Genomic DNA, 20,401 nt, shown 5'->3' on the forward strand with positions numbered 1-20,401 from the left:
GAGGTTGAAACAACTGGTCGATGTTATGAGGTGAAGGATGGTACTCCCATTCCAAAAGAGGAGATGGTTCCTAGGAATGATGAGGAGGTGAAAGCTGAAGAGATACAAGGAAGACATAGACAGGCCCCTGTATGCAAATGGAACTGTAGCAGTATTTTCAGTGTTCAGCAGGAATCTATTGATATAGTGAGAAGTTTCCTATGTAACTTTCCACGCAAACGTCTGAAACAGAAAATTGGGTTTTTGCAAGGATTAGATCTATGCAAAGTAATGAAGTATACACATTTACAGGTGCATTCACTAGTATCTCTATCAAAGAAAGTGTGCCACAGCAGCTTCATCACTTCAGAATGTTAGCTGTTCACCACTCTAAAATGTGAAATTTAGTTAGGAGGCTTTATTATGTCAAAACTCCTGCCCTATGTTTAGGAGAAATGAATAGAGCTCTTTTGTATGGTACAGTAGCAGAGGCAGAAGAAGTTTGTGACAATGTTCAGTTTTGTTTGAATAGGAGACTAGGGAAAATGAGGAGTTGGTATGTGCAGGTGTAGAGGAATAGGACACATGTATTGGTGTTGATAACTCGACAGAAAAGATTAGGAAGTTTAACACAGTTTCTTCTGAAAAACCAAACTGTGCTTGCATTTGTTGAAGATACACACTCTGCAAAAACCAAACTTGCAATGTAGTTCTATTTTCAAAAACGGAACAGGAGAACAGAGATAGGTGACAAGAATTTGTTGTTTATTTATCTGTAGAGGAACGATTTGATTTGTCCACACAGCAAAGTATATATAAGTATTGCTATGATAATTTAGAGAATAACAAAATGTCAAAATGTACATCATAAGTTAGAATTCGTATCCATAACACAATAACTATGACATTTTAATGTTTATGAATTGATTGCCATACAAATGTGTGCACCCTTTACAAGCAATGGTTCATATGGAACTGACGACAGGACAATTACCTTCGACAGAGCTACAGAAAGACCTTAAAGGAAGAGTTCCTAATTTATCTGTGATTTTAACCAGAATATTTAAACTGTATGGGTAGAGAGAGATATTGACGAACCAGTTATCATTGTTATAAATGGTGTGCCTAACAAGAGCAAACAGATCTGCCAAGAGCTATTGGATGTTAATGAGTAATAAAAACAACATTATACCTATTACAAAATAATATTTATTATACAAATATTGACGCTACTCCAGATATAAAATATATGAAGGATGAAACAATACCATCAAGTGGACAGATTGAAAAAGTGGATTGATCGAGATCAGAAGAAATTAATGAACACTACAGCATCCATCCCCTGAATTCCAAAGAATTCATCGGTGATACTATTGATCCATTTCAAATTAAACAAGCAAAAGGAGCTCCCATTAGTGTGTGGGAGGAAAGTTTAGAGGCTCACTGGTTTCTACCACTGTTTCCCACTGGAGCAGGTGTCGGCTATGATGAGCTCCATACAGATACCAGCAGATGAATACCGGTCAACCAGATTATATTCAGAGGATCTAAGATTTCACCTGTGCATTCCATGCAATTTCCATCTTCTGTTTGAGAGTGACTTGTCTGGACTTATATCTGCTTTAAACCACATATTAAAGCCAGGAGTTAATCTTCAAAATCTCTCTGCAAAGCAATTCATTGACAAAGTTTATGGAAAGGATGAAAAGTTAGAATACAACTTAATTAATCTGATGGTGTGCCAATATGGCTCCAACGAGTATTAATATTGTCATCATGTAGAACTCAAATGTATGGCGAGAAACCTAGGTGAACCTATTTAGAGTACATGTGGGATGGCCTGCTAGAATTTTTGAGAGAAGTAAACTCAAACATTAAGGACATCAATGTGAAGGCAGGAGGAGGAGTTTGCTTTTTTGGATCCTGCTAATGTTTCTAGATAATTTAACATAATAACAGGTTTCAAGCCATGCTGTCTTTCATGTGCAACAAAACAAATCCTCTTTTTGGCAAATTAACTTAATTTTTTTTTTGGTGTAAAGAGTAGCAAGCCAGAGCTGCTCCTCATATTCACATGCTACTATCGATAAATGATGTACCGAAATTTGGAACAGGCATTGATGAGTCTGTACTGTCTTTCATAGAACAGTATCATAGAACAGTATGTTCTATCCAGAAAGACAGTAGTGAAAAAGGCCGGAGATAGCAGGTTTTGCACTTTCAAACAAATAGATGTGGAAAGTATTGCCGTTAGAAATACAGATACAAAGGAAAATTTTACACAAGATGTCCATTTGGATTCCCATGACCTGTCATTTCCCAAGGAACAGCTTTTCGTCTGCAGCCAGACATACACTGACATAAAAATCACTGAAAACATGTACAACCTGAGAACAGAGGCCACAAAGTATATTTATGAATATAATCCTGTCATTCTCAAAATATGGAATGCAAATATGGATATACAATTTGTTGCAGACAACTCTATCACTGTTGCTCAGTATGTCACATTATGTATTGCAAAATCATAAAAAACAGATATGAAGGAGATGTGAGAGGAGATTTCTGCAGAAAAATCTTTAACCCAAAAAATTGTACAGCTTTAGCTTGAAAATACTTTTCCATAGAGAAATGGGGTCCTATGAGTGTTGCGATCGATTGAGCTTGGCTTGTTTGTTCTCTGAGTCAAGGGGAATTGTTAGGGTGAGTCTAGGCCTAGCAAGTACGCAAAATAGAGTTCTAAAGTCTTTACCAGAAATTCTGGGGCATATTTACAAGAATTCACATATCAGCATAGATGCAACAGATTTGTAGCACCTACCACAAATTCTCTAATAACACCATGGATGCGCTGTATTTGCAATACAGTGCTACATGGCGCAAGGATTCACCGATGCGTCAGAAACTCTGATGCATCTTTTGTCGCTAAAGTGACACATTGCTGTAGTTGGTCATAAGACTGAGTTAACTCCAACAAGGCATCAGAACACAGAGGCGAGTCCCATGTTAAAGGCCCTGCATCAATCCTTCTTCCTGGTTTGAGAAGGCAAAGGGATTTTGACGCAGTTAGGTCATAGAATGACGCAGTTAAAAGTTGTAAATTTCACTGTGTCATTTCTACGTGGCTGTTAACATGGGAACGCCTACCCAGTATACATTGTACCTGGTGCAGGTGTAAAGTGACACAGTCCTCTATAAACTGATGGATTGGGCCCAATGTGTCAGTTTGTAAATATCGAGCAGTGTGGAGCACCGATTGCACCACCACTTCATCAAAACAAATGACGCTGCAGCGGTGCTAGCTCCTTGTAAATATGCTCCTCAGTACCTAGCAGAGTTTATCTCAGAAAGTACAGAGATTGTGAAATCAAATATATTGGATACGTACTATCCTAGAAGGAGTCCACATCTAGAAAACATGTGCCTTTATGAAGTACTTCAACATTACAGATGCAGTAACAATGTAACTGAAAACATAAAAGAAGGGAAATATGCAGTAGTTGGATGTGACAGTTGTTTGGTGAGACACACAAAAGGAAATCTAATTATCCACAGAAAACTTAGTTGCTTAACGTCAGACAGAACACAGTTTTTCTAATTTGCGCTTCTACAACCCTTCACGCCTTGGAGAGTATGACTGCTATGAAGATTCTTTTAACGCTATGTAGTACAACATTCAGTGTTCAGTCTTTCCAAACTACTTTCCAAATGTTAAATGATGCAAATTTTAAATGATGAGGTTGAACAGGAGGACATGATTGCTACTGAGATAGCTAAGGAGATATCACAAAGCAGCCAAAGGTTTCGGCCACTGAGTCAAGATCCTCTTGGACAACCAATTATTGGCAATGTAGCTGCAATAGCCATGAATGAGGTGGAAAGTGCAATGGAACAAGTGAGACAGGAAAGTGTTGATTTGCAACAATTAGTTGGACAACTGAATGATATACAGACAGAAATGTATATGGAGGTAAAAGAGAAAATAGAGCATGGATTCCTCCACAAGAAGAAAGAATGCAAATGCTCACCATTTAAGGCAATACTATTATATGTCAGTGGTCAAGCTGGTACCGGGAAAAACTTTTTAATTAAAGTTCTCACCACTTACCTACAGAGGACTACAGAATCAAATTTATCATGCGTAGTAACAGCACCATCTGGATTAGCTGCATACAACATTAAATGAATTAATCTACAATGACTACTAATGTCACTAATTCCTGGGGTGGAGGAGGATCAAAGGGGGGCATTTACCAGGATTTTTGCCAAAAGGCGATCCCTCGCCCAGAAGCTCCCAGCCGGAGCTCCTTATCCGTCGGCCATCTTCGTCTCTAATACATTGTGCTTCAGGTATTCAAGATCTAGTAGATATATGTAGTGGATGAGTACTATTTACTCAGAACAGTCAGCAAGATGCACAAGAATTTATAATGGTCATCCTTGCAGTCTCAGTAGAAGAAGAAATACATATTGATTACTTATTTGGACTGAGTTTCACATGGAGCCATTACTGTGATGATTGCTCTTTTATGTTTACCACTAATATACATTCTGAACGATTTCTATACTTAACATTCCAGATTACAAACCTTTGTCCTTTGACAGATTGATGAAAATGGCTAACCAAAATGTGACCGGCTCAAATTGTAGATCAGATGTTATGTCTACATTGCATATATGAAGAAGTGGAAAATACCATATATTAATGCTACAATGATGCAGAGCAGATGAGAGTAAATTGGAAACAGATATTACACATTTCAAAGCTCTACAGATATCAATTTCTGGAAGAACTTATACTACTACGGCTATCATCTTTCACTAAGGACACAGTGTAACATCTTGACACTATACGTTCTACTTAAAGAGTCAAACTGGATGGCCAGAATGTGATATCACCATCCTTAAATTCAAACAAAAACTGCCTTTCAAACTTCTGAATTCTTACCTCTTGTCCCTTCAACCTACATTCTAAGAAGTATTTCAGATTTGAAAAAAGGTGGACGATATTACCTCTATGTGGATTGTCAGTGTTTAAGCTATCATTCGGCCTTCCAGGGGTCTCCAAAATGTAAGTGTGCTTTATATCTATTAGTAGTATTGTACCAATTCTAATGATAAAAGTTATTTTTAGTATATGCTTGTTCAGATTAGTGTAGTAACTGTAGATAAAACAACTTAATAATTCATTGTAGTGAGTGCAATGCATAGTGTCATTTATTTGTAGTGATATACTGTGCAGTTTTTTTTTTCCACAATCTATGCCATTGTTTTTCCCCAACTGTTCAAGGATGAATCTTTATACATTGCATCATTTATGGTGTACAAGTATGAAAGTTGAGAACGGTAAAAAGGGGGAAATTAAATGTTGTTCATGACGTTATATACTGTTACAGCATAAGAAACATGTGCTGTATTGTTTGTTGAGTTTTGTAAACATAATACTAACTTATAGTTATGTACTTTTTGTTTTTCCAACAGTGGTTGCAGTAATAGGCTTTTAGATGTCTCGACATACTCATTGTGCTATACAAATATTTGATTCACATTCCTCTAGAGAGGATTTTCATGCATAAAGAGCACTACACATGCTTTGCCACTACTTTCATTTGTCTGCAGGGGAGGGGATGTAATTGATTGCTGCTTTGCTGGGGCTTGCTCCTCTAAAGAACTGTGTTCAACAGGGTGTGGCAACTGATTTTCAATGCCACCCAATGCTATTTTATTGGTAGATGATAGGAAAGGCAGAACATTTTAATTTAGAAAAACAAGAGAGCAGATGCTCAAATGAGAAAAAGGTATTTTACAAGCTTTATTTATTTATTTTTAGAGTTTTCTATAGCGCGAACCAGACCCAAGGTAGCGTAACAGAGCGCTTTACATAGTGAGCAAGGTATGAGTAGGGGGATAAAAGCAGAGTAGAGAACTGTTCTGAGCAAAAAGAGTCAATTAGAGATTGTGCACGTTTTAACTACCAAATATCATTGGATGGAGAATATAGACAAGTTTGAGGTTGTAAGCTGGCGTGGTGTTTGTGTGGATTTTAAGGGAGGAATTTGCTCATCAAGAATGATATTTCTTCCTTTTTGAAGAGGGGTGTTGAGGCGATTTTTCTGATGAATGGCGGAAGCGAGTTCCAAATTCTTGGCGCCGCTCCAGAAAATGCTCTGTTGGAGGTTTTAGTCTTGTTGAACCGTGAGGGTTTCAGGGGTAGATTATCTGCGCTCCTAGAATGTCTGTTTCCTCCAGATAGTGTAAGTTTTTGGGCTCGGTACTGGGGGGGTGTTGTGGTGTAATGCCTTGTGAGTGATGCAAGCCATCTTTAGGTGAATATGAGCTTCATAGGGTAGCCAGTTGAGTGCCTTCAGGTGTGGTGATATGTGGCCAAATTTCCTAGATCCAGCTATGAGTCTTGCTGCGGCGTTAAGACAGGCTTTTAGAGGGGCGGTAGAGATTTTGGGAAGCCCTGAGAGGGTAAAACATCCGTACTCCAGCCTCGATATGACTAAGGACTGAACTGCAGTTTTGAGTTCTGTGTTCTCAATGAATGGCTTCATTTTTCTGAGATAGCTGAGGTGAAAGCGGACATTTTTAGCCATAAAGTTGATGTGAGCTTGCATGTTAAGGTTCTTATCCAATGTGATTCCAAGTGATATTGTGGAGTCCACCAACGTTGGTGTGCAGATCTGAGCAGGGATCATTTTGGTCCATTCCTTTATTTCCTGGGAGTTATTGGGGGGAGAGATTAAAAGAAATTCAGTTTTTTGTGAGTTTAGCTTGAGGAAGTTGGTTGTTACCCTTTATGATTCTTTTTTCCCCCCAGTGTTCGAGGATGAAACATTATACACTACATTGATTATGGTGTACAATTACAAAAGCTGAGAACAGTAAACAAGGGAAAAGAAAATCCTTTACTATAATGTGAACTACTATTACAACATAATAAATGCCTACAGTTTGGTTTATAGTATGACATTTTCAGTGCAGAAACTAAAAGTTTATCATGGAATTTTGCTAAATGTAATACTAACTTACATTTATGTTCTTTATATGTTTAAACATATGAATGACACTGTCTGTTGGAGTGAAGTACATTTCATAATTACTTCCTTCTGTGTAGTTCTACAAACTAACACTGTCAAGGTATACACCAAGGTACAGTGTCATAGAGCCACTGAGACATCCAGACACACACTGATAGAGCCACTTATATGCCCAGTCACTCTACCATTGAGCCACTCACAAACAGACTAACTCATAGACACAGTCAATAACAAGTCACTTACCAACACATGTACTACCACATGCACTCACTTACCCATACAGATTCTGACACACCAATTCACTCACTTATACAGGTACTAACTCATGCACTCACTCACCCATATAGGCACTCATACATCCATTGAGTGACCCATACCATCATTAACATACCCAGTCTCTCTCCCATGTAACCAATGACACACCCAATCACTCATCCATACAGCTACAAACACCTCTACTCACTCACCCAATCAGTTATTCATACACCCACTCAGTCACCTATACAGGTGCCAACACAGCCAGTCAGTCAGCCATACAGCTAGTGACACACAAATTGAGGAGTATATTTACAAGGAGTTAACACCACCAGAACATCACTTTTTCTGATGTTCTGGTGGCTTTAAGTCTTTCACCTTATTTACAAGGTGGCGTTAAGCCACTTAACGTGGCTTGATGACACTTTGTAAATATTGACCCTATTCGTGCAGCACTTAGCTTGAAATGGGCGTGTAATGGATATTGCAGCGGGGGTTCTGCTGCAACACCCATTGCTTATTGATGCTCCCCCATATTTACAAGTTATGGGACAGCGTCAAAAATATTGCCAGGGAATACCTGGTCTTAAGCAAGTGATACGAGGAGAAATGTTTCATTTCTCTTCGTATTTTGCTCATTCCATGTGTGTTGCATTCTGCATCACACATAGAAACAGCAAATTGACTGTTAATATTGTCTGTGTGCAGGAAGGTGTCCCTAGTAGCTGTTTGGGTGAGTTATTGGGTGTGTTAGTGACTGTATGGCTGAGTGAGTGGGTGTGTGAGCAACTATGGGTGAGTAAGTGGGTATGTCAGTGGATGTATGGGTCTGTGAGTGTGTATGTGAGTGCCTGTATGGGTGAATGAGTGCATGTGTAAGTGGCTGTATGGGTGGGTGAGTGGGTGTATGAGTGACTGTATGAGTGAGTGAGTGGTCATCTGAATGGGTTGGTAAGTGAGTGCATGTGTTAATATCTGTATGGGTGAGTGAGTGGGAGTGGGTGTGTCAGTGAGTGTATGGGTGAGTGAATGGGTGTCTGAGTTGCTGTATGGGTGAGTAAGTATCTATGTTAGTAGCTGTATAGGTAAATGAGTAGGTGTGTGAGTGCCTGTATGGGTGCATAAATAAGTGTCAGTGTCTGCATGAGAGACTAAGGTGCATATTTACCAGAAACTTGTGGAGTGCGGTGGTATGTCAAAATTAGTAATGCTGTGCTCCATCAGTTTAAAAATGCAGGGATATGCCATATTTACAAGAATGTGCCACACCCCTCTGTTTCCCCTGGCACTGGTGCTAAAGAAGCTGCCTAGTGCAGGTACCCTTGTGCCAAGTTGCAAGGGTGTCTGCACTGCATGGGTGATTGTTTTTGTTCAGGAAGGTGTCCCTTCCTGCACATAAACAATCACCCCTGCACAGCGCCAGGGGAAATACAAGGGCGCACCTCATTCTTGTAAATATGGCACATCCCTGTGTTTTTTAACTGACCGAGCACAGTGCTACGAATTTTGGGGTAACACTGCACTCTAGTAAATATGCCCCTCAGTCTGTCATACAGGCACTAACACACTTATTTACTCACCCATACAGAAACTCACATACCCACTCATTTACCTATACAGCTATGTTCTCACTCACCTATACAGCAACTCACCTACCCATTCACTAACCTGTCTGCTCACTGACACACTGACTCACTCACCCATAAAACTACGAACACATGCCCTCACTCACCCATACACCCATTCTGATGCCTACTCACTCACCCATACAATCACTCACACACTCACTCACCCACCCATACAGCCACTTACACATGCACTCACTCACCAATACAGGTACTCACATACACCCTCACAGACCCATACATCCACTGGCACACCCACTCACAGATCCATAGTTACCCACACACCCACTCACTCAGCCATACAGTCACTAACACACACACTCTCTTACTCACCCATACAGCTACTAACACACACACAAACTCACCTAAACAGCCACTCACACATCCAGTCACAAATCTATAGTCACTGACACATCTACTCACTCACTCATACGGTTACTAACACACAGTCACTCAACCATACAGTCTGTCACATACCCACTCACTCTCTCACTCACCTATAGTCACTGACATGACCATTCACCCACCCACACGGTCACTGACACATGTACTCACTTACCCATACAGTCCCCAATGAACCCACTCACTTAGCTATACAGTCACTAACACACCCACTCACTCACCTATACATGTACTAACACAACAACTCTCTCATCTATATAGCCATTCACAGCCCCTCACGCATCCAGACATCCACTTTCACAGCCTCTCACACAGCCACTCAGTTACTCATACAGATGCTCATACACCTATGCTGCCAGTCATTAATACAACCATTCACACACCCACTCACTCTCCAATACAGCCAGTCACACAGCTCCTCACTCACCCATACTGCTGCTCACACAACCACTAACACATCCATACAGCCACTAACACACCCACTCACAGACCCATACAGGCACTCAGACACCCACTCACACAATGGTGCAGACAGTCACACACCCATGGACACCCACAGAGTCACTTACATACCCACTCATACATGCATACAACCACTCCAACACCCACTCACTCACCCACCCTTACAACCAATCACATATTCTCACTCTCTAATACTGCCACTCACAACCACTCACGTATCTATGCACACACTTAAACAGCTACTCAGTCACCTATTTTTACTCATTCCTTCACCCAAGCAGCTACTCAGTTACCCATACAGCCATTCATATACCCACTCACACACATTTACAGTCAGTCTGTCAGTCACCAAGTCACCCTTACAACCACTCACATACCCACTCACTCACACATACAGCCACTCACTCGCCCATACAGCTACTCACACACCCATTAACACAGCCATACAGCCACTCCCACTCCCACTCACACACTGATACAGACAGTCACACAGCCACTCAGGTAACATATATTAGAAATACTATCACTCATTAACAGTACAAGAAGAATAGTAATAACAGGGAAAATAACTGGACTTTTGAGAGGGCATTATTAAAGGATGAGGAATATGTTAACCATATGAAGGAGTGGATTAGAACATACTGGGAGATTAACAGAGGAAGTACCTCCTCCGCTATCGTTTGGGATGCTTTTAAAGCAGGGGTACGAGGGGAGACTCTGAGCTACACACTATATAAGAAAAAACAGGAAAAGGAAAGAGAGGAAAAGCTTATTAAAAGGTTGGCAGGGGCAGAGGAGGAGCTGAATGTAGCTATACAGCAGAAGGCACCCCTGGAGCAAATCCTTCTTAAAATTGCAGTCGGTAAAGCTGAGGCAAGCGAGAGTATCGCGAGCAAAGCGACAGCTAGTTTTTTGGTTAAGAAAGAAATGTGCTATGAATTAAGTGAGAGAGTAGGGCATATTCTGGCAATACGCACGAGGCAGAAAATGGCGGCAGGGGAAATAAAGGAGATTTTAGATGATAGAGGAGTTATAGTTTCAGACTCCGGGGCAATACGGGAGGTCTTTAGACTTTTTTATGCAGAACTGTATAATCAAAATCAGATAAGCGATGTAGAGTCCACTCAGGAATACTTAAAGGACATCCCACACTCGGTCCTCCCTGAGGAGGAAAAGGTGGCTCTTGATCTCCCTATAACTCTAGAGGGGATGGTTACTGCACTAAAAAACCTTCCCTCGGGTAAGGCGGCAGGTCCGGATCAGATACCGGCTGAATTCTACAAAGTTTTTCAAGGTGTGTTAAGTAGGGATATGCAGGCTACAATGGCACAAGCACAACAAGGACTCTCCATACCAAGCTCCTGGGGGGGCCGATATAGTGGTAATCCTGAAAAAGGACAAACCACGATCAGAACCAGGATCTTATAGGCCCATAACACTTATGAACGCTGATGTGAAGACTTTTTCCAAAATACTCGCTATGAGGTTATGCAGGGTGATCGAGGGCATGGTTAGCCCCACGCAACATGGTTTCATACCGGGAAAGAGCACGACACAACATATTAGGCAAATGTTTACCCTCTTTGATGCAGCGGAGGTCTCAGGGGATCCTATGGCCGTCTTGTTACTTGACGCAGAGAAGGCATTCGATAGGGTCTCCTGGGACTACCTCTGGATGGCCATGAGGTGGAGAGGTATAGGGGAAGGATATATAAAAGCTATGCAGGCTCTTTATAGGGATCCCTCAGCCCGATTGAGAATCAACAAAGGATACACCGCCCCGCTGCAGATCAAGCGAGGGACTAGACAAGGGTGCCCATCCTCACCTCTTCTATTTGCTCTGTATATGGACCCATTGCTACGCAGACTGGAATGTAACAACAGGATCTTCCCTTTAGCTATGGCTGGGCAGGAGTTTAAAACCTTCGCCTACGCAGATGACGTCGCAATCGTCACATCAGCACCAGTCACTGCTATTGAAGAGGTAGAGGTAGAAGCCTGGGCATTCGGGCAGGTTTCAGGGTATGCGCTCAATAGGGCTAAAACCCAGATAATTAAAAATGTTATCACGGTCTGCGAGGATAATAGGGTGGTTAGGTCGCCTGTCTATCTAGGGATTAGTATCTCACCAGATTTGAGCAGCTCAGTAGACCAGAATATTGAGCCACTGATTAATAAAGTGAAACAGCATCTTAGCAGGATACATAATCTTCATTTGTCGTTAGTGGGCCGTACAAATGTGATAAAGATGATCATCTTGCCTAAATTCCTTTACTTGTTCAGGGCGATTCCACTTTTCTTTGAGGCCAAATGCTTTCGGGCACTAGAGCATATTCTGAATAGATTCATATGGGCTCACGGCAAAACAAGGAGGGCATATCGATACATTACCCTTCCCAGGGAAAGAGGGGGATGGGGGGCCCCCGATTTTAGAATGTATTACTGGGCAGCGGCACTTCAGTACATGCAGGGGCTACTGGGTGGAGCAGAAAGGGATTCTGAGGATAGATCTAGCTTCACCAATGTATACGCGACGGTGCTGGGGGCAGAAGCGGGAAATTGTTTTCTTAATTGCACAGATTCTAGTTATTATAAAAGAACAAGGTTCAAGACATTGCAGGCGGCGTATAAGATATGGGCAGCCTTTTCAAAAACGTTTAGGCTTGGAAGATTAAACAGATATACTCGTATGCTGAAGAATGTATCCCTCCAAGGGGAGATATTTATAGATCCAGTGATGGTGGATTGGGGGGAACATGGAATCCAGAAATTAGGCGACCTGGTGGACCCCAGTGGGGTACTTCAGTTCTCTGAACTACAGGCCGTTTATGGTATTGATAGGAGGAGTTTTTTTAAATACTTGCAGGTACGGAGTTTTATCTCCAATAAACGCGGAGGACCATCAGGGTTCAGTAATAATAAAATCTTGGATATTATTGAAAGCGGGGGAAATTGTACTATCCGTAGATTTTATGCAGAACTTGCCGCAGCTAAGCCCGATGATCTAGGGAAATTTGGCATAAAATGAGCAGAGAAATTAGGTACTGGTCACGACTGCTTTCAGGATTCACTCGACCTGGGATGGACAATACTTTGCTTAGCAGCACTGCAGGCCCAGTACTATAAGACAATATATTCCCTATATCATACACCTGCAAGGATAGCTCAGTGGGGGGGTACCTCAGGCACTACTTGCCCTCGCTGTGATTTCACGGAAGCAGACATAATTCATATATTCGCTACTTGCCCGCAGTTGTATACACTTCATAGAGCAGTTGAATTGTTTCTTCATAGGTCTTTGGGGATAAAAATTAGCCTCTCATCAGTTTTGATCATATTTGGGGTCAATGCAGGCTCTGAGGGGTCCCATGGGGAATATTTATTTATGGCTATGTCTGTCCTGCGAATGTGCATTGCTAAGGCATGGCTAGACAAAGTGCCCCCTACGCTACAGCAGTGGTTAGCCAGGCTGCTTGCTGTCTATAATTTAGAGAATGGAATTTATGCAAAGAAAGGGAAAAAGAGAAAACTACGTGGGAGGAGAATTTGGAGACCCATTGAGCAGTGGAAAGAGGGCCTTAAAAATGCACCTTAGGCGTGATGTTTTTTCTTCTCTTATATATAATTTTTTTTTATATTCTTTCTTTTTCTTCTTCATTTTCTATATGGTGCCCTTCCTATTTGGGTATTTCTCAATAGTGTACTTTGGAATGTCTAATTGTGCGGAAGTAATGTATATAATGTATGGTCATTTTTTTTTTGCTGTGCTGTAATACAAAATCTTAATAAAAATATTTTTTTTTTAAAAAGCAAGAAGAATAGTAATAGCTTAGTATCTATCTTTAAGTCTCACAAATGTTTATGAAACACTAACATTCACTGGATGATGGCATGAGTGATGTCATTTGAGATGTAATCATTGATGTCACTGACCATGCCATGAGTGATGTAACATGTGAGGTGATAAACAGTGCATTGCGGGGGTATAAGCCATAGTTAGCTCAAGTAACTATAACTGCTGAATTTCTATGGTTTTGTATGAGTGAAATGTGAGCCTAACTATCAAGTCCCTGTAACCTTTGTTTTTGTGTGAATTTCTTAGCTTGTTTAAATTCTATTTCCTAACTATATTATCCCTGCTCCCCTTGTTTTTTCAGGTAATTTCCACAGTTTTTTTCTTTCTTTTTCCTCACTGTAACATGTCACCTTTGAGAATGGGTGTGTGAGTGGCTGTATAGGTGAGTGAGTGCATGTGTGAGTGGCTGCATGGGTCTGTGAGTGAGTGTGTGAGTGCACTTACAAACCTACTCACAGACACACTCACACACAAACACATAGCCACATACCCATTCAGATACTCACATACCCACTCACAGACCCACTCAGAGACTCATGAACCCACTCAGACACTCATCCATCCACTTATAGACCCACTCAGACACTTATGCACCTACTCACTAACCCACTTACACAGTCACACATCCACTAACACACCCACTTAGACACTTATTCACCCACTCAGATACACACAGACACTCACACACCAACTCACAGATCTACTCAGACACTCATACAACCACTCACAGACCCACTCACACACTGCTGTACCCACTCACAGACTAACTCAGCACTCATGCACCCACTCAGACACATGCACCCACTCATAGACACACACTGACACTCACACACTCACTCACTCAAGCACTCAGACACTTATGTACTCACTCACAGACCTACTCAGAGACATGCACCCACTCACTGCCCCACTCAGACACTTATGCACCCACTTATAGACCCACTCAGACACTCATGCACCCAATCATTGACCAACTTAAACAATCACACATCCACTGACACATCCGCTTAGACACGTATTCACCCACTCACAGATCCACTCAGACACTCAGGTACCTACTCACAGACCCATTCACACACTCATGTACCTATTCACAGACCCACTCAGACATTCATGCACCCACTGAGAGACATACACACTCACTCAGACACTTGCATGCCCCTCACAGTCCTACTTAGAGACATATGCACCCACTCACAGATGAATCAGACACTCAGGCACCGACAGACCCACCCACACATTCATGCACCGACTCACAAACCCACTCACAGACTTACACACCCATGCACACAACCACTTAGCCACTCATACCGCTACTCATAGTGCCATTGACAAGGAGACAGTGAAAACAGAGTTACAAATCCTAAATGTGTTGTTCTGTATTGAGTGTGAGCTTTTGCTTTGGGAATTCACAACAGATTTGCAGATTCCCCAAAAATATTACAAAAAGGGATTTAAAAATAAAATGAAGGAGTATTAGGGAAAAGGGACGGCTCTGAAAGAGCCTTTGTGCTTATTATATTTACATTATAACTAGACATGAAACAGGATGCAGTCTTTTTAAGTTGCTAAGGAACACTCTGTTGCCTTTCTCTGTGAAGTGAACTCCTTCACTTCTATATATATATATATCCTCCAAGTCAAAGTGCAGATTGTTGTTGTAGATGGTGGCCATGCTATGATCTCTGAGGAATGCAGAAACAGGTTTATTCTTGTTTCCTGGCTTTGTCTACCTGAGGATAGAATTCATTTGACCACTCCAATTTCTGCATTTGGCAAATGTTGGAAAACACCAAGACAGTATGAAGGGAAAATGCCATTAATTGTCCAAAGGTATCCTTCATTAGGATTTCCAGTCCTACCATAGTAAGTGTGCCAAGATCATTGGCACCATAGTGCACAATCATGATGTCTGGATGTTGGCAATCCACAATGCTTTAAACCAAAGGCAGCAATTGATGCCACTTTAACCCTCTCTGGCCAACCCACATAATGTCTGTATTAGGCAAACCCAAGTCCCTGTCACTGCCACTCTTTCTCAAACACTCTCTGGCCCAAAACACAAAGCTATGACCCACAATACACACTCTAACCATTTTGAAGGCAAAGAGGGCACAGGTGAAGACTGGAACCGAATGAGACAGTTTTAAACATGAAAGATAGTTAAAATGGAGGCATCACAGAAAAAGCAAAGGGGCTTACCCTTTGGATTTATTTATAGCCTTTGTAGAGCGTGACTGTCACCAAACTGGTTTCCTGGTGTCAGGACACAAGCAAAACTGATTTGTTGAAAGAAATGCACATACACAGAAGTAGGGCCATGGCCAGGTTACTTTGGGGAGTGCCAAGTCTTAAAGGCCTTTCTGAATTGTAGCATCTCTATTAAAACCTTAGTGAGTGTGGAAGCTCATTCCACATCTGGGCTGCTTTTACTGAGAAGGTCCGTCCCCTTTGCCTAGACTTCTGATAGGTATGGATACAGACAAGGTTTGCCATACTAGAACTGAGTGGTCTCATAGGGATGAATCATTTAAATCTGTGTTGCAATGGCACTGGGCCTTTCTGCTGTAAGGCCTTAAACCCAATGCACATGGCTTTGCAGGGGATCTTCTGCTTTAGAGGAAGCCAGTGCAGTTCCTTCAGGGCGTCCTGCGCCAAGGACCTACGGGGTCTATTTAGTGCCAGCTTTGTCACTGTCACTTGCACTCAGTAGAGACGCTTAATCAAGTAGTCAAGTGCTCCACGTAGTAATACATTGCAATAATCTAGCCTTCTGAGTATGGATGTCACCAGTTGTCACAGCATGAAAACCTAAGTAACCTGGTGAAGTGAGAATATGCACGAGCATATGGATCTCAAATGAGGTATTGCCATCTCACCTCAACCTCAGACACTGAAGTCCAAAAAGTTAGTAGAACCGGACAGTGTAGAAAATTGCTTTAATTGGTGGATATCACCATTTGAGGTTACAAAAAGACTCAAGATACATAATAACCAACTCCACTCATGACAGCCTCTGGAGCTACAAGCACCTCACTTTTTGCATCACAAGTTGCACTGATATATTTCAGCAGTGCATCAGAGAAGTAGTTTCAGATTTCAATGGGTTACTAAACATGATCAACAGCATACTTGTGCATGCTACAACAGATAAAGAATACCATTCCTATCTTCTGGCATTTCTCAACAGAATCCAGGAAAGTGATCTCATATTTAAAAAAAAAAAAAGTGAGTTTCTCAAGTCTAAAATAGAGATTGTTTGGGTACAGATCCACCTCTGAAAGAGTAACAGCCCTAACCTAGAACATCTCTGATGTTCAGAGATCTTTGGGGATGGTGACCTATTGTGTGCAGTTCATTAAGAACATGAAGACGCTTACCAAACCACTGTGAGACCTTTCCAAAGGAATGTGACATGGGTATGCTTAGACGAACAGGAAGCTGCCTTCCAAAGAATGAAAGATGCTGTTGGCTGAGACCACAATCAGATTCTATGACCCAAACAAACCCACCAAATTGTCTACTGATGCAAACCTCTCAGTCTTAGGTGCTGTCTTACTTCAATAATAAGGTAATGAATATATGACCCCTGTAACCTATGCACGCTGAGCTCTCACTGGGCCTGGACAAAGATACTCTTACATTGAGAAGGAATCCATCACAATATGGTGAGGCTGTCAACATTTTCACATATAGCTGTATTTATTTAGTTTACAGTTTGAGATAGCCCATGAGCACAAAGAGGAATAAATCACTTTACTTAGAAACAAAATAGCGTCAACATTCTTACAATAAACTTTAAGCAGTAAGAAGTAGTGGAAGGAAGGTGGGAGGAATGGATGGGACAAGTGCAGTAGAGCAGCAGATAAATGATTAAAGGCTGGAATGAATGAATAGAAGGACTTATGAAGCGCACAGCTACTACTAGAGTGTTCCAGCGCTAGTCCCAAAAAACAGGCGGACCAGCTTAATCTTTAAACAGGTGGATTTTCAGATGTTTACAAAAGGTTTTGATATCTCAATTCGGGAGAGCATTCTAGATCCTGGCTGCTAACACTGAGCAGGCCGAGCAGCACCATTTGATTCGTCTAGTAGGAGGGATACAAAGCAGAAGGGATTATTGAGATCTCAGGTATCTATTTGGCAAGTAAGGGGCCTATCCTGTGTGTATTTGGGGACAGTCCTGTAAAAGGCTGCATGTGCTACTATAAGTCCTTTAAAGATAACCCTCTCCTTCATTGGCAACTAATGTAGCTATAGATTGCTTTTTTGTCCAAAAAATAGTGATAGTGAAATTACAATTCAAATATAAAAGAATACAGAGGAAGTAATAGTATCATAAATAGAAGCTGCTCAGTTACAAGGAATAATTTACCTCATACAGTGTTTGATTGCATGTTTTTTGTGCTATTGGATCTGAAGTAAGTTATGTCTCCGTGTGCAGATCTGACATTGGCAAGACTGTGCAGACTAGACTTTAGCACTACTCTAACAAGCAAAACTGGCCAGATGAAGAGGCACAACCCTGTGTTTTCCTTTGCGCTAAAAAAGCTGCTTAGCTCCAACACAGACACCCATGCACCATAGTGCAAGGGCACCTGCGTTGCACAGATAATTGTTTATGTGTGGGAAGGGACACCTCCAGCACATAAACAATAATTAAAGGTGATTTGCTCCTCCTATGTGTGCTGCAGAATGCAGCATACATAGAAAGAGCAAAAAACAAGTAGAAATAAAAGTATTCCCCCTCGTTGTGCCACTCTAACGCCTTCTTTTTAATGGCGCTAGTTTTTGGCACTACCTCAAGTTTGTAGATCCTTGTATATCTGGGGCAGCATCAAAAAGCAATGGGTGTTGTGGTGGTACGCCCACAGCAACACTCATTGCACACCCCTTTGTAGCAGAAAACTGTATGAAAGGGTAGGAAATTTACAATACACTGGTAAGCCAAGCAAAGTGGCTTAGTGTCTCATTGTAAATATAGAGCAGAGCATTGCGCAACTGGAGCATTGTAAAAAGTGATGCTCTAGTGGCTCAATGCCCTTGTAAATATGTCCCTAAGTGTGCGTCTGGCTTCTACATCTCTGTAGTCCTCACACCGGAAGTTAACAGACCTGAGCCACGGGATCAAGCTTTGCCACATCAATTGAAATTACTTACCGTCGGGGACACACCCGTGTACCTCGGCAACTACTTATCGAACATAAACAGAATGGGGTGAACGTGGACCTTAAGATTCCGTTGTGCTATACCCAATTTAATTGTATACCACAGGACACATACCCGTGTCCCCACCCGTGGCTCTCTTTGATCGTAATTCCACTTGACAAGAATTAATACACTGGGTTGCGTTTTACCCACCTTGCAGTTAAGACCTGCCGGGTTGGAATTATTACCGGCATTTCGAAGATATCGCTCCATCTACCTGGAATTCAGCCCTGAAGAAGTCGTGGGCGTATCCTGCTAGACGAAACACGTGTTGGCTGGTTTTTCTGTTATTTTGCTGGTTGCTTTTCTACACAACATGAATAAAGGAAACAAAGAACAACTCTTCTGCGAACTTTAATGAGATTGGCTCTCTAACAGACTCAGGCCATTAGGACCTCATATGTAAACAGGTATGCACGTGTGCCCAGGATTTTGTTGTACTACTTTGTTGTAGGAGTTCTTCTACACGAATATTGGGGTTATAGGAGTCTCCCCTACCTGGTCAGCACCGTACTCACTGGAATGTTCTCTCATCACTTACGCAAATTTAGCTGAGCGCCACCACTTCCTACTTTTAAAACCCTCCCTTTGGATTGCATCTCTGTAGTTGGTTCTTGTGTGCAGCATGAAATTATAGATTTTGGGTGTGGGGCAACATACATTGTTGTGGAGCTTGAGAACATAAGGCATCAGTACAGAGCATATGTGCAAATGTACTGCACGTGCCCATGCTCGGTACAAATAAGTCGGTGTGTGTGTGCTTATGAGTGTTTGTGTGTATGTCTGTATATGTATAAATATAAATGACAAATTAACACTAAATATTAGCACATAATTGAAATGTGAGCTTTGAAAGTCCCAGATTACAATGCTAAGCATGTGCATTTATATTATGCAACAGCATTCTAAAAAAGATATTTACATTACCCACCTAATGCGTCAGAATTATCGTATTTAGTGTGGAATACATTGGCTGTCAAGATATGTTTCATTTTGGATTCTGATGTTTTTAGACATTCCTATACTAGCCCCAACCCCAAGTAGAAGAAATGCTTCACTCTCAGGAACAGTCCTAAGGAGCAAGACTCTTGAACTGCTCCATCCTCGTTATTTCTTTCCGCTCTGCTTTCGATCTCCTCTTTTTAAAAAACATGAAAACCTCTTATAAGATTAAAGAATGCTTTTCTTCTTCTCCCTTTGTCCTTTCACTCTTATTAGAGAAACTACAGGCAAATACTGGATTTTGCGATGTCTTTGTTGCTCTGTACAAAGGTGTTTCCTGCAATGCTTATTTCCGCTTTGGGATTTACATAAATCCATATTAGAGAAATATTGCTTTCCATTGAGAATCGTGGGGATTGATTTGAAACAGACAGATATGGAATGCGGCTGCTACTTTTGACTGTGCCTACAATTGCTAACAAGCTTCAGCAGAGGAAAAGGAAAAAAAAGAAAAGCCAAACCTCATTATATAGTATGAAAAAAATATCTCTCAATAGAACTCTATGTGAATTCTTCAAAGAAGCAGAAATGACCCTCTTTTAGGGATTCAGACAATATAATTATGTAGA

Source organism: Triturus cristatus, chromosome 2_2 (genome assembly GCF_964204655.1).
Source record: "Triturus cristatus chromosome 2_2, aTriCri1.1, whole genome shotgun sequence".
Taxonomy (NCBI): domain Eukaryota; kingdom Metazoa; phylum Chordata; class Amphibia; order Caudata; family Salamandridae; genus Triturus; species Triturus cristatus.